Below are 15,918 nucleotides of genomic sequence, written 5' to 3'. Positions count from 1 at the left end.
TTTGCTCTGAGAGCTCTGTCCTAAGTTTGGGTCCTCTGAGACTGTATTTAAGAAAGGATATTGAGGGGGGGAAAGGGGCCAGAAATACAAGATAGTAGTCCATGGTTATGTTTTATGCTCTTAATATCTGTCAGAAATGTGAGATCAAAGATCCCATAGGGAGAAGAAGAGAGGTCCTCCCTTTGGCTCCGACCTAGATTTCCAATCTTAGAGTTCCCACATCCAATCTAAGTTTGAAATCCCAGGAGTGAATCCAGAGCTACTCTTCAGGCACAGGAGACCTAAACTTTACTACCACCAGACCCCTTGTCCTTCACATTCAGTCCCAGCCCTAGCCCTTCACTCTCCACATCAGATATTAATTCAACTTAGAATACTCAGAAAACCCACCCCCTCCACACACACACTTATTCAAAGTCACATGGCAAGTTAGAAGCAAATGCTGAACTCTAACTTCCCATTTCAGTGTGATCTACCAACACTAAACCAGGCAACCACAAAGAAATCACTGAGTCACTTGCAAATATTTGCCTGGCCCACTGGTTTGGGAGCTAATCCATGTTCAATTTCAGTGGTTATTTCTATAGTGGAAAATGACACAGTCAACCACCTTTGATTTTCTTATGAAGTAGGTTCTGTCATATTTTTAGCAAAGCACTTGCCTTCTGTTCTTGCCAGAGGTGCAACCACTTTGCAAAGTATTATGCAGAGGCACATACTTGTCCTTTTTCTCTTAAAGCAGATACAGGGGCACTATATAAACAAAATCTAAAACTAATGGCTCTAGTCTTTCATCCCCCCAAACTGTGTTCCAAATGGCCAGAGATATCCAGCTAAAACACAATCAGATCAAGCTACTCCTCTTGTTAAAATCCTAAAACCCTTAAAAGCATAGTTATGGTCTGCCCCCATCTTAACTCTCCAGCCCTACTTTATGTTATTCCCCACAATGATCGCAAGCTCTAATCAAAGACCCCTGGATGTGCCATGCTTTTCACAACTCTGCACATGCTAGTCTTTTTGTCTGATGCCTTTCTCCTATCCTTTGCCTGCCTAAAGAATAGCTAATTATTTTTCAAGGGTTCTTTGAACCCTTCCCAAACCCCCAGACTCATAGGGAATTGATATATACTTTTAAAACTTGTCAGTGCAATTAATTGTTGAAATGCCTCAAATACTCATTGGCAGGTACCCTATCTTAGGCATCTTTAGCATCCTTAAAAACTAGTGTTGCACCTGGTACAATCCTCTACTTATATACCTTCAACTTAACCATAGATATTAACTAAGTTATCACTGAAGACAAAATTATACATTTTCTACCTTCTCCAGAAGACAGTGTCATCAGTCATCTCACTGGGCAGACTCACCCACTGGTTTGTTCCTATTGTAAGAGTGGATACACTCTAAGAGTGGATATTCTCAGAGTTTTCCAAACACTATAACCCTACATGACCACAACATGTCAAAAGTCTAATAAGGAAAAAAAAAATGGTTGTTTCCAATAAAAATAACAATAGATGTTTTATAATTTGAGAGCAGAGAGAAAGTAAAGAAGGTTGAATATACTTATGGGAAAAAGTCTTGAAGTGTAGATCTAATTCTGATGGAAAGAGCAAATCATCCATCATGTGAAAAGAGCCTTGCATATGTGAAGGATAAACATAAGCTATAGAAGCAAGAAAGCAAATTGTCTAAATGGAGAGAAACATTTGCAAGTATGACCAAAGGATTAATGCCCTTTTGGCCCAAGAGTAATTAAGAAGAAGCCTAAAAGTTTACCAGAACTTAAAGTCTGATGGTAAAAAATGCTGCTGACAAAATTTCTATTGCAGACCTCGGGTTGTTCAATAGGTTCAGATCCTTTTGAGTCTGTACAAGATCAAAGGGAGTAGAGATTATAAACATCTTAGCTGCTGAGATACTCCTTGCAGACACCAGCTGAGATCATTGCCTGTCTGTAACAGATTTTCAAAGTAGTAGGTACTGGTCTAGATTTTGGTGGGAGTATGGAAAGATGGTGGATAGAATGAGTTTTTGGCAAAGGGAAGTTAAAAGGACAGAGCAAAATATTTGATTGAAGAGAGAGAGCGACCCCTAGCTCAAATTCTTTTTGGATGGAAATACATCTCAGCAAGCTGAATATATTTCAGAACTTAATTTGTTCATGTGCATATGAACTTCTGTATTGGAAACATGTTCATAAAATAAGAAATAAAAAAAAGGAATAAAAGGGAGGATTTTCTGGCCCAGTAGAAAAACCCAGAAAATGAATCACATTGTGTGTTAGTATGTAGGTGAAGGAGAAGTCTTTCAGAAAAGGTAAGAAATTAATGTGGATACTCTTCCATGGTAACTCCTGGGAATGAACATCAGGGAACATAAGAATCCTTATTAAAACTCAATCTCTACTTCCTAGATTTATTTCCTTCTTGCTTTTTTTTTTTTTTTTTTAGTCCTATTTTATGAAATCTCACTTAGTCTTCAAACCTGAAGAGAGAAAAAGAAAAACAGCAACCTAATGCATCTTTTAGATCATTAGGTCCAACCTTCCATTGTGTCTTGAGAGCAAATACAACATCAGTAACAAGGGCTTTCCCTCCTTGACCAATCTGTTCTTTAAACTGATTACCTAAGGAAACTACAACCTACCTTACAATTTCACTTTTCAATAATACAGATTCCCCCAATTTTTCTGACATTTAACTTAAACTACCTGTAATACATTTTCAAACCCTTCTTCTTCTTCTTCTTCTTCTTCTTTTTTTTTTTTTTTTTTTTTTTGCTGATGAGTAAGCGGCCAGACTTCCCATGCTCCAATGAATACACTTTAATAGAATCATAGAATTATGTATTCACTAAGCTCTCACAGGCAAAGTGATGTCTGCCAAATCTTTGATATGTCTCCAAACACCTGCACCCCAGCCCACAGACTCCTTAATGGGCTGGTAATCCACACCTCTATAAAATAAGTAGTATACAGTAGTTTCTTGCTACTCATTTTTTCTATAAGACTGTTGTTAAGCTCTCCCCTCATAGCTTGTGTTTTTGAAGACACTTGTGGTTCTTCACGCTTTCCTCACACATCTTCAGCTCTATGCTTCAGAGACTCTTCCTACTGATCTTAGTAAACACAATCAGTAAACCTGAGCAGGAACTATATGCTACATTTTACTTTTGTTCCGTTTACCAAATAGCATAAAATTTGCAGTCTGCTATTAGTAAACTTCACCTCTTTAGATCTGGTATCTCTCTGGTGCTTAATCCAGTATTTCTTACTAAAAGAGTTACATTTATCTCTAAGAATCTGGCATGTCTAACTGACTTCAGATAATTTGATTTGTACATCAATTTCCAATGAGTTGAATGATTGCATTTCCACATGTATAATTATGATTATTATTATACCAATATCTATCATTATCCCCTTTGAATCGTATTTCATTAGTTTATTTGAAATGATTGTGTAAGAATATTACATTTCTTTCAGTTTTTCCTTTCCTATTTCTTCTTTTTGACTATTCAAACCACTGTTTTCAACTTCCACTGTGTTAATTACTACAGTTTGTGAAAATTTCACTTATGCTAGATATTTACATCATGCTTTAATGTCTATAATTATTTTGGTTGTTTAGAACTTATTACAAACCCTGTGCCATAGTCATTAAAATTCAGCTGACGCTTAAGAAACGTTTTTCAGCTCGTTTCATTTTTAACATGAGCTCCAAGTTTCAGTTCAACAAAATATACTCATGCATTTAACTGTTCTACTGCTTTGTAATGAAACTGAAAATTTAAAAAATAATATTAATAATCAAAACCATAAAAATAAACATGGAAATTACATATATTCCATTTGTTTTAATAGCGAAAAAAGATCTTGTATTCTCAAAATGGAGATCACAAATTTGGCCTCTTCAAGGTAGTTTCCACCAAAAAAGTGAAAGATTTAGTATTCATTCAAAAATGACTTGAAAATATAAAGCTACACTTAGATTCATCTAGAAGAGAAGTAAAGCAGAATGGTCTGAATAATTTTGATAAGAAATCCCCATTCTGTTTCACTTTGCTTTGTTGACACAGTCTCTGAATAGGAAGAGGTTATTTAATGTTAAATGAAGTTTCCTGTAAATAAGTTACTAATTAAGCTACTTGGGATGAATGAAAGATTACTTCAGGTTTATTTTTTTTCTCAAAATGTCTATTTTCAATGAAACATTTAGGGCAATATTGAAAATATGGGATTATAATTCACAGGAACAAATATGTAAGAAATAGATGTGTACATATATGTGTAAACAGATACATGATCTTCAGGTCCCTACCACAACTCTACTAATTATAACAATTGAAAACTTTACTACAAAAAATTGTTGCTTTGAAATATTTGACATCTCCTATACAAACTTTTCAGATCCAAATCTTCATTTAAAAAACCAGAATAAGTTTTAATCCTGGAAAAATAACATACACTAAAGTACTATGTGGTGTTACTTCAGCTATGAACAGAACTCATATTTTCTTACTGTCAAAAGCCAATAAAATATATATTGCTAAAATGTAAACAGAAATTAACATTTACTCATAAAATAACATATAAGATGCAATAAAATGTTAAATCAGTACAACTTAGTAAGTATATAAGAATATTAAACTGGAAGAAGAAATTGCTTTGGTTATCATGAACTAAAACAGTGATTTCTAATCTTGATTAAAAATAAGACATTAATAAAGTTTCAGATATATTTTACCTAGATTATAGCAAATCACAGCTCATGATACCTAATGATCACACAAGATGAAACCATAAGTATAAACAAGGCACACATATCAAAGTAAAATAAGTATTGACTAGACTTGTCTTCACGGTTTGTTTTAAAGTACAGAAAATTAACCTGCCAGTTTAGTTACCTACCAGCAGTGATTGGATTCTATCAGTGTTATCACCTCTACAAACAGCACCAAATTATCATCCCTCTTCCCATAACATAAGCAGCATGCCAAAAGAGACAACCAGAGTAAATGATCTGATCATGAATAATGAAGAGTTAGGGCTGGTTGAAATCCACTTAGTTGAGGAAAGAGAAAAGAGAAGTGGCTCATTAGGGCATTTCCTGAAACTTGGTTGGAATTTCAGTTAAGGAAGAAGAAATGACACAGCAGTTTCAAGTAGGGGGGACTTCCTTTCTTTATCTGAAATATGCTACCAATTTGAGAAACAGCACTCCAAAAAAACTACTCTACAGTAGTGTGGTCACAGTAAAAACTCTCCATGAGCCCATTATTGCCCCGTAATTAACATTTCTTCCTAGCCTATACACGAGCAGCACATGACTGTTATCAAAATGGACTAAGATCCCACATCTATTGCAACATGTTAAGTTTCACAGTTAACAGTTCTTCAACAAACTGCCCTGTCCTAATTTTCAGGTTTTAAGAATTGCAGTTTTGTTTAGAGCACTAATAGATTTTGAGTTTTTGCTTAAGGCCATCAAATTTCCCATATTTCATATAATCACATTTACCTTAAATATGATTTTGCACACAAAGTGACTCCAGGTTAATTTTCATCTTGTCCAAGAATATTTTATTTTCCTATGTTGGTGGAAGATATATAATCCAGCTTATAAGATTTCTAGTAATTTTTTTTTCATATTCCAGTGTGATCTGTATTTTTAAGGAAGATGAGCACTGGTTACTTACTGCCTTTACAAATGAAATTTTCAAAAGGTTTCTTTTTATGTATTAGTTATCTGCATGAACTTAAAAATCTAAAGATGCAACTTTGTTCCCACACTATAATTTGTACTGAGAAAATCTACACTTATTCTATAAACTTATACCATTTGCTTACTTTATCTAAATCTATATTTTAAAACAATATATGAAGTAAAGCATTCCCACTAATTACTGAAGTTTAATGCAAAGGTTACATTCAGATTTCTCTTGTCTTTTTGCTTTGAAAATTCATGCGATTAAATTGACATTTGTGTTTTTCAAGGAGTAGAAGTTATGTGAAAATATCTCAGCACTTTATATCTTGCTTGAAGAACCGTAAAATTATTAGGAAAAAGTTCTCTTGTCAGTAGCAAAATTTGGAGTCATCTTACGTTTTCCAATGATGTTATCATACATTTAACTCTCTGAGGCAATAGGAAGGAGTAAGTATTTAATTTAGAATAAAACTCACTTAGATTCATATTATAAATAAAAAAATAAGATGGATAAGAGACATTGTTAAGAAAGAGAAACATTTAGGGCTTTAATTCATATGAGAAACTAGTTCAGATTGAATCACAGTTTAAAATACATTTTTGTGATTCAGAGGGTAAGGTTTGAAGCTGTATTACTATATGAGCATACATTTTGGTTTTGAAAAGTTGTAAATGCACACATGACTATATACGCCTGAAGAAACTTTATCTCTTTAAGAGGTCCAACAGAGGAGTTACATTAAAAAATATATATTTTACCTATAGTTTCTATACTTTATGTAATAAACATGTACGTTTTTGGATTAAAATATAATGTTAATGTAAAAAATTAGGTTATACATCAAAACATTTAGGGATAGCATACTACTTGTGTGATACTGTTATTATGAAGAACACATGGGGCGCCTGGGTTCCTCAGTGGTTAAGCTTCCAACTCTTGATTACGGCTCAGATCATGATCTCAGGGTGGAGCAATTAAGTATGGAGCCCTTCCTAGAGCTCCGCAGCTGTGCTCAGGGCAGAGCCTGCCTGTCCCTTTCCCTGTTGCTTCCCCCGCCCCCAGCGCTCATTCTCTCTCTAACTAAATGAATAAATAAAATCCTTAAAAAAAAAAAAAAATCCATGTTTGGTGTCCACCCCTGGTTACTGATACAGTGAGCCAAGCATCTTTTCAAATTCATAATAAGTCCCTTTCACAGGCCTTTATGTTAATGAGGTAACTGGGTGGGCCCCTAAATAGCTTCAGGTGGGGGCTGGTTGCCACAGGAACGAACCCTGTGATTAAAGGGTTATCTTTCTAAGTCACAGATTCCATCATTTTCTTTTCCTTACTTACAACCCTCAGAAACTTCCTATTGCTTGAACTTGGAATCCAAATTCTCTAAAATAGCTTACAAAAGTCTTCACAACCCAGTCTGAGTCTGGACTTCAAGCTTTATTAGAAACATCCTCCTATCCTTCTGCTTAGACTGTCTTGCTGCAAGATCTCCTTTTTTCAAAGTATAGATCATATCTGACCTTCTATTTATGGTATTCTTTTGAAAGACAGTGAAAGAAAGAAAGTGTACTTGTGTGTATGTGTGAACAGATGGAACTTTACACATTTTTCTATGATGTTATGTCAATATATTTTAATACCAAATATATTTATAAATTCTATATAATATCCTTCAAAATTCTAGTTACTTCCTATGGATATTTTTATTATTTACTAAGGATAATAAATGAAAAACGGGCAAAATATTTTTAAACTAAAAAATAGGGAGAAAGTACTTGAAAAACAAGATACTGAACACATTATAAAACTACACTAACTAAAACAGTTTACTTCTAGTATATAATAGAAAAGTCAAATCTGCATTTCTAGAAATTTAGTACATATTGAAGGTTGTATGTTACATTAGTAGGAAATTGATACATTCCACAACAAATACCCTAAGGATAAGTGACAATTTTTTGAGAAAAAAAGGGAAGAGAAATAGAAAGAGAGAGACTCATACCTCTATTACACCAAAAATCTAATTTTAAAACCTTAAATATTTAAACACAAAAATTTCAAAACATCACTTAGAAAAATGAGTGATTATTTTATAACTTACAGAGTAATACATCAACAAAAGACTCTCCAACATATTTGATTACATAAATATTAAAATCTCTCTAAGAAAAGAAGCATTCTTTTATAATTTGACCAAGCAAAAACTGGGAAACTGGGTTTTTTTGTCTGTAGCTAGAAAATATATACTAGGCGGTTAATTGTCACCACTACATTATAAATGTTTAATTATTTTCTTTTTTTGTTTTCTTACCTGAAAATGTGTTTATTGCTGGATTGGATTATAACTCTTTCTTCTTTTATTAGTAGTGATTCTAACTTAGTTTTATGACACTGAAAATTATGTAAACTACATATCTCTAATTTAACCTAGGCAGGGAGTAAAGAATATAGAATAATTAAGCCCTCAAAATCTATCAATCACTGTTTCAGGCTGCCTCCCAGGAAAATCAGTTCCTAGACACATCCTGCCCAACTTACACACAAGCAAAGTGGATTCTGTCACAATGAGGGCAGCCCTCTGACAAAACTGCCATTGCAGGCTGTTGGGAGACAAGCTGTCATTCACTGAAACAGTAAGAGGTATGAGGAAGTATAGATAGAACACCAGTAGTCTCTGCTCCAAGTTATTTAGAGCTAGTGCTATCACACACTAGACAGTCTGTATTAAATACTAAACTTTCATGTTCTTTACATTAACCTTCCCATCAAAACTAAACCCACATTTGCTCATTTATTCATTTGTTAATAAGTTTCTATTGGATGCTTACCATTTATCGGGCACTAGGATACAAAGAGAAACATGGTTCTCACCTTCAAGGAGATTAAAATCTAATAGAATTTGAAAGATAAATCACCCATGGTTAAAAATAGTTAAAAGACAGAAAAACAGTAATTTAATGGGGTAAGATTTAAAATAACAAACAAAAATAATATAAGGAATGAAAAGATTGTTTTCTTTTGTCTGATTTTTGTAGGAAAATAAGATATTGAAATAAGAAATATGATGAAAGTGGAGGATGGTGGGTTTCTAAAGTCAAACATACTCGGGGGTATTAAGGTAATCAATAGTATATAATGCTTAAGTTAAATAATGTTAGCATTAAAAATATTAACAGATCATGGGAAAAATTCACTGCTTGCCAAATGGCAGTTAATACTTTTGGAAAGGGACTCAAGAGAGTAGCTCTACAGATCGGTAAAAAGCAGAATAGAAGGGAGCATATTAGCCTTTCAAAAAGGAAAAACAACACATGTTGTTAATTCAGATTGCTTTTATAGAAGTCTTGAAGATAAAAGGTAAAAACCTTTTTAATAGAAATTGATTTTATAACTATACACCTGCAATACTGAGGATATTTACGCTCATAAATATAGCTCTTTTCTTACCGACAAGTAGCTTCGTTAAAAACAATCACTACTTCACAGAAGACTTCCAATTTGATAAACACTGAAGAAACCTAGTTTCTCTCTTAAAAATAAATCAAATAAATCAAAGGAAATGATATATCTCTACCAAGAAGTTTGGAAAGAATGTCCAAGATCAATATTATGATAGAAAACAAACAAAATCAGTTGTGAGTAGGCAGAACTGAAATTTATGTCACCCATAAATAGGAATCATGCTTTTGGAGAGATTAATAATATAATTCAGTCACTTGGCAAATAATTAGCATTGATTATTTAAAATTCTGACTTCATTATCAGTTTGGGAAAATGTAAGTTAGAAAGTTAGTATCCCATGTCTTTATGTCATAACTCCAAGTTTTGCCTGAATAGTGCTTAAACAAACATCAAATGATCTTGAATTCTGATACTTGAGAACTACAGACCATTTAACAGACAAGAGTTAATCCCACTAAAATATGAACATCAAAACTTATCTAGACTTCTACTATTTTATTAGCATACAAGCAAGTATAATATTTGTAAACTTTCAAAACTTTCAAATTGCACTTAAGTTTTATCCTATCAGAGTTATTATGTCCTTAACCAGAAGGAACCAGTTACAAGGGCTGTGAAACAGCAGTAAAATATGCATATCATTATACAATTGCAGCAGTAGTTATTTTTTACTTTTATAAAATACTTTCCATCTACCTCAGTGAACTTCAGAAACATTAACTCATCAATCCAACTGTATTAGCAGAAGTGCATGGACTTAATCATTGTTCCATGATAAATGGGTAAATTCTAACAAGAGAATCAAATGACATTTCCAAGTTTTTCTGTCCCCAACAACTCAGTTCCGAAGAACAAGAAGTCTCTGGAAACCTTTAAGGCAGTAATATAATTTAATTCCTATGATGCCAAAGGCTTTGAGATTTCCCTAGAGTTGATATTTGATCTTGATCTTGATCTTGGCATACACTAGGGTATTAAACAAGAACCAGCCCTTCTGAAAATTATGTAGTAGTCAACATTTGTCTTTAACATGAAATCTCTATGTCCTTTTCCCTTTTGCCAGATAGGTACCACGATTCCTTATCATCTGCCAATTTTTCTGCTATCTAAAACTATTTTTAGAAGACTCTCTAATTCATTATCCACTTTATTCACTAAGATATAAATGACTGATAAGACTTAAAATACTCTCCCTCCCAAAAACATTTGCATTTGGAACATAATGAATCCTTAAGGTAAAGAGGGAAGATATATTTAAATTTGTGAAAGAATTATTACATACAAAATTCCAGAAATCAAAAATATTCCATGGGGGCTGCCATCTAATTTGAGCACTGTTATGCTCAGACTAGACAATGTATTATCCATAAAATAAATAAAAGCATAAAGCTTCTTCCTTTATAATGTTAGGATATTTCAAGTAAGACACCATGCCCCATGACTGACATTGCAGCTCACTAGAGATTGGAAAAATGACAAGTTCTCTACAGTCTTCCAAAATCATACAGTTGCTCTGTATCAGCCAGGGAAGGATAGGATATGTTGTTGAAACAAACAACTCCAGAAAATCCAGAGTGTTAAAAACAAAATGCTCTTTCATACTCTACATGTCCAGTGTGGAATAGGGAAGAACCCTATGCCACAGTTGCTAAAGGACCCAGCATTATGGAAACCCCAAGTCCATATATGCTTTCAATACCACCGAGGCAGGGAAACAAGATGTGGAGAACCATATATACACATTTTTTAAGTTTCTGCAGGAAGTGACTAATTTCTGTTTATCATTCATTGCTGAAGCTATCAAGGGCCATGCCTAGTTCAAAGGAAATTAACCTGCAATCCTCCTATGTGTTGATGAGAGAGAACAGGGATATTTGTTATTAGGGCCAGTGACTATAACATTCTCTTAATAGCTTTTAATATATCAACTTTTCCCAGGGAATTACTCCTCAGTGAAGGTGTGTTTTTCCTTAATGTCACCTAAGAATTTCAGTCCACCAAGTAAGAAGCTGTGAGCTTTATTCTGAGTCATTTCACTATAAATACAAATAAGAGGAGAGACTCAGTACAGAAGAGGAGGGGAAACAGACAGATAGATGAGAATGATGATTTTGATCATCATGATTTGGAGAGCTAAGAACTAAAATAAAAACAAACTCTGTGTATAAGCATATGTGTGTTACTCTGTGTATAAGCATATGTGTGTTTGTCAGTATTATGATGTTTGTTCTCTATGCCAAAACACCTGCCAGGACCTATCTACATGGGGGAAACTGTCATCTTTCAGAGACATTTCACAAATATATATTTTGTTACAAGCAAAGATAAAGTTTTCCTGAAGAAACTATAATAGTTGCAACAATACACTTATGTTTAAAGGAAGAAAACCTGGAAAAGATAATAAGAGCAGAGATTTGGAAGAAGAAAATGTAGAAATATTTTTCCGTTTTTCTGTTTTGAGGTGTTTTTTTTTTTTTCATTCCTTTAGAGGTTTTAAAAATGCCCATGCATGCTAAAGAATATTCAATGCACATCCCTTGTTTTAATTTTTAATTTTTCATTGATATTTTCATCTATTATAAAACTATATTCTGACAAAGTAAAATAAGAAGAAATGGAAGAAGGGAGCGGTCTAGATGTGAACTGAACAAAAAGAGTAGAATAAAGTAAGGTGTAAATGATCTGTTAAAGATAATTCCTACTCTTGGTGACCACAAAGGTCAATGGTATCTAAATTCACTTTGGTCAGTAGCTGCTTCATGGTATGGGAATAAAACAAAGAAAAATGAGGCTTGCAGGATTTTAATAAGGATGTCAACAAATCCCAAGGAAAATGATTACATTGGCAGAAAGAGTGTTGTTGTTGTTTTAATGGAATCTTGGTATCTTAGGAAGTAGCCAGCATGATTTATTCTTATTTCCTGATTTAAAAAATAAAATATAATTACATGTATATCATATGGGTTCAGAAGAAAGATGCCAAAATAAATATTCAAAACAGCATTTAAAATAACTTTTCCCTTAAATTTCTACAAGGACATATAAATTAGAAATTATAAATGGAAAGACTGCTATTTTAATATTGATTTTATTTTACAATTGCATTTCAAGCATTTCATTTTTATTTATTTTCTCACACCGGATTAAAAATTGATTATAATATAATACTGAAATTGTACAGTGTTGTGGTGGTCAGCTTTGAGTGCCTGGATCAAGGACACTGAACCCAGCAAGTACAAACATGGAATCACACATCCACAACATCTAGCCACTTATATGACGATCAGTGAAAACCATCCTACACATTCCAAACTACCTTCCCAATTGCACCCTTGCCATTTGGAACCCATGCAATATGATTTAACCAGATTTGCAATACCCCATGTTTGTGAGAATATTAGGCCAAATGGTTAAAAAATTAACTTTGGATCATTCACTTTTATTTTGACAGAGAGAGAGATTAGATATACTGCTATGGTTTAGGAAATTTAGAATCGAATATGTTACTATGTAGAGGCTTCCTTCAAGGGAAGGTTAATACTTAATTTCCCAAGTACTTAGTTCCTATAGCTTGAGTATCTATCTCTTGTGAAATTTAAACAAGAAGGACCTGTTAAATCTGGTAACTGAAATATTTCTCAAACTGTAAATTACCGGGTGTGTCTAAACACATCAGTTGCACTGGATGTGAGCTCTGAATTGCCTTATCTTTCCATAGAACATTTCTATGGGTTATATTCCCCATATGATAATGTTTCTTTTTGTTTTTTTGATAATCTAATGAGGAAAAAGGAGGAGAATATAAAAAGAAAAAAAGAAATGAAAATGTAATGAACTTTTAAAATGCTAGTGAAAGTGGCAGACTATCATAAAATACAAGCCAAATACTCTTCAAATATCAGTTCTACATTCAGGTAATTTGGGTATATGGACCAAGTGCCGGGACTTGCACTAGGTGGTGGTGTTTGTGTGTATTGTAGAAAACGTGACTTTTTTTTTTTTTTAAAGGTAACACACTTCAGATATTAAAAAGTTAGGAGACTGTAAAATTCAAAGCTTTGAGAAGTTCCTATGTTAAGTAAGAGAAAAAGAGTTGGTAAGTGTCAGTAACCATGTTGGTATATCTGAAATGTGTGACAAGTAATAGTGTACTCAGAAGTAATTCTTTTCTCCTGTGTGTAGATCTTGCTAATCATTAGAAAACTGTACTTCATTGTCTGGTTTCAGTTCAAAGCAGGAAAAGCTGCGCTTCTAAAAACACAGGGATTTCACAGGTTTTGTGTCCTCTGCCATGCTCCCCTGTTTTGGATAACAGCTCTGAAACAAAGAGAACACACACACACACACACACACACACATAAGTAAAATGGCTGTTGGTGACTCTCACTTCTAAAAGATAGATTCATGATCAGACATTTCACAAAACAAGAGGCAAGTGATGTATCTCTCGCACAATATGCAGACCTACAACTGTTCATCTTCAGCTGGCAATCTGATAGGAAGCTATAAACCAGGTATTAGAGACACACAATAGGGTGACTAGAAGGAACAATAGCGAAAGTGGTGCCTAGTAACCTTAATTTTAAAGAAAAGAAAAAACAGGTAAAAGTATCAGGCACAATAGTTAGGTTTTAGATGTCTATATTATCAATTCACAGAGTATAGGAAGCAAAGTGAAAATGACATTTTAGCACAATGAGATAAATGCGATCCTACAGGTACCACTGACAGTCGGTACAATAGCATTCTTTTCTAGAATAGAACCACAAATGAACATGCTTGGTTACAAAAAAATATACATAATACATCCTAAGCACTAGAAGTATGGCACTGCATATGAAGAAGGAACAACTAAATGGGTTACATGGGCTCAGGGAAACATTCACAATGTAGACGACCTGATAAAAAGAAGTGCTATGAGATGATACCACCTGATATCAAAAGTAAATTTGGAGTTCTTTAACTAATATTATTTAATTCTGAATATTAGGAGTTTTTAAAAATTTTTCCCGCTTTATTGAAGAGTGATGAAATAATTTAACTATGTGTATTTAAAATGTATAACATAATGATTTTATATACTTACATAGCAAAATAATTACCACGATCAAGATCATTAACACACCCATCAACTCCCAGTCAATCCTTTTTTTATAGTGAAAACACTTACGACATACTCTGAGCAAATTTCAGGCATACAAAACTGTATTATTAACTATAGTCTAACTGAAAGCAGAACTTCATAATTAAATGGACAATGCTAAGTTCATTATTAATTTGCTAAAAGTTCATCTGTATAGGAGTATAAAACCTAACTAGGGATATAATGGCTTTTTGTTCAAAGTAATTAGCACAAACTGATTTGGAAGTTAGAGCTAAATATTAAAAAACAACAACAACAAAAAACAAAAACACCATCCATTCCTGAATCCAGCAGAATTCAGGACATATTCAGAAGTCAGGCAGGGATGATGGGAGAAAAAAGTAAGAGTAAGCCAATATCTAGGTCAATATGACTCTCTTCCCTCTAAATTTTGTTAATAACTCCTCATTAATTCAATGAAGAAAAGGCTGAATAAACTTTGAAACTATAAACTTGAATAACTTATTTGGACTCCTTTTAAAGATAATGGTTATATTTTCCAGAAATCTAAAATAAACTTCCCTTACATTGAAAGAGAGGGCCATAATGTGTGGGAGAACTGATCACAAATATATGTACATTTGTTGCTAAAACTTGAATCTCTTTACTTGTTAACTCAAACTGCCTTGACTTCTCATGTTTATGCAAAACAGATTTTTTTTGGAGAAAAAAAGAAAGGTACTGTAACATCAGAGGAAATCATCAAAGAACTAGTGGCAACATCTTAAGGCTTTTATCAAAGTAGTGAGGGAATGCATTAAAGCAACAATATCTGAAGCTTACATGTGATGGGACTACTAAATTTAATAGTGTATCTTATGAACATATGTGTATATAAAGATTTTTCTGTAAGAATACCCCATTCTGAAAGACTTTTTTTTTCCTGAGTAATAGAACATTATTCTCTCAAGACAATTCAGGAAAAAAAATCTACCAATAGTTTATTAATAATAGATGCCTCACACTCTACAAACAGAGGACCAAAGTTTTTGAAAAACTATATGCATTGTAAGTTAAGGTTATACAAAGGGGAATTAGCTTATGAATGGAAAAGTCATTTAAAAAATCCCTCATAGAAGCCTGAGGAGAAAATGGTAGGCTAAAACATGAATTGTTAAAACTGAGTCACAGTAAAGGAGGATTTAAAAAAATAGGCATTTCTCATCTAGCAAATCTGGCCAAGCAAGCTATGATCAAATTTGAGATATCTATTTACATTTATAAAAATGTGTTAAGAATAAAACATTTCTTATTTTCAAAGAAAAGATATTAAAAACAACATAGTTTTACCTGCAAGTAATAGTTAAGTAGAAAAAGGAAAGGAAACCCATACAAAAATGCACATCTAAGTATTTGAGACTGTGACCATTTGAGATGCTGCTACAGAGAAAAGTCATGGGAGGTCACCAGTGGGTTTACTCATACACTGACAAATCAAAGGTCAACTTCTCATGCATATTTGGTCTACTTGGGGGTCATGAAAAATAAACCAAACACTCTTTGATTACTGAAGGAGAATGTATAGGTAGGATTGCTAATGCTGTTAAGGAACTCTTCTGCCTGCTATATGGGGTCTTCCCATGAACATGAACTACAAAGCC

At 33.4% G+C, this 15,918-nt stretch overlaps 1 protein-coding gene across 6 annotated transcripts in view; it reads right to left on the bottom strand.

Moving 5' to 3' along the window:
• Positions 1–15,918, bottom strand: part of TFEC (transcription factor EC) — a 176,715-nt gene that overhangs the window by 58,378 nt on the left and 102,419 nt on the right. The window contains exon 1 of one of the 6 annotated variants that reach the window (XM_082692463.1): positions 4,916–5,096. The exons of the other annotated variants lie outside the window; for them this stretch is intronic. The gene's annotated coding sequence lies outside the window, so the exon portion shown is untranslated. Of the gene's footprint in view, positions 1–4,915; positions 5,097–15,918 lie in introns of those variants that run through there. 6 annotated transcript variants of the gene reach the window in all.

Source organism: Mustela nivalis, assembly GCF_964662115.1.
Source record: "Mustela nivalis genome assembly, chromosome: 12".
Lineage (NCBI taxonomy): Eukaryota > Metazoa > Chordata > Mammalia > Carnivora > Mustelidae > Mustela > Mustela nivalis.
Note: the sequence above shows the minus strand (reverse complement) of the source record. Positions and strands in the feature narration are given on the sequence as shown.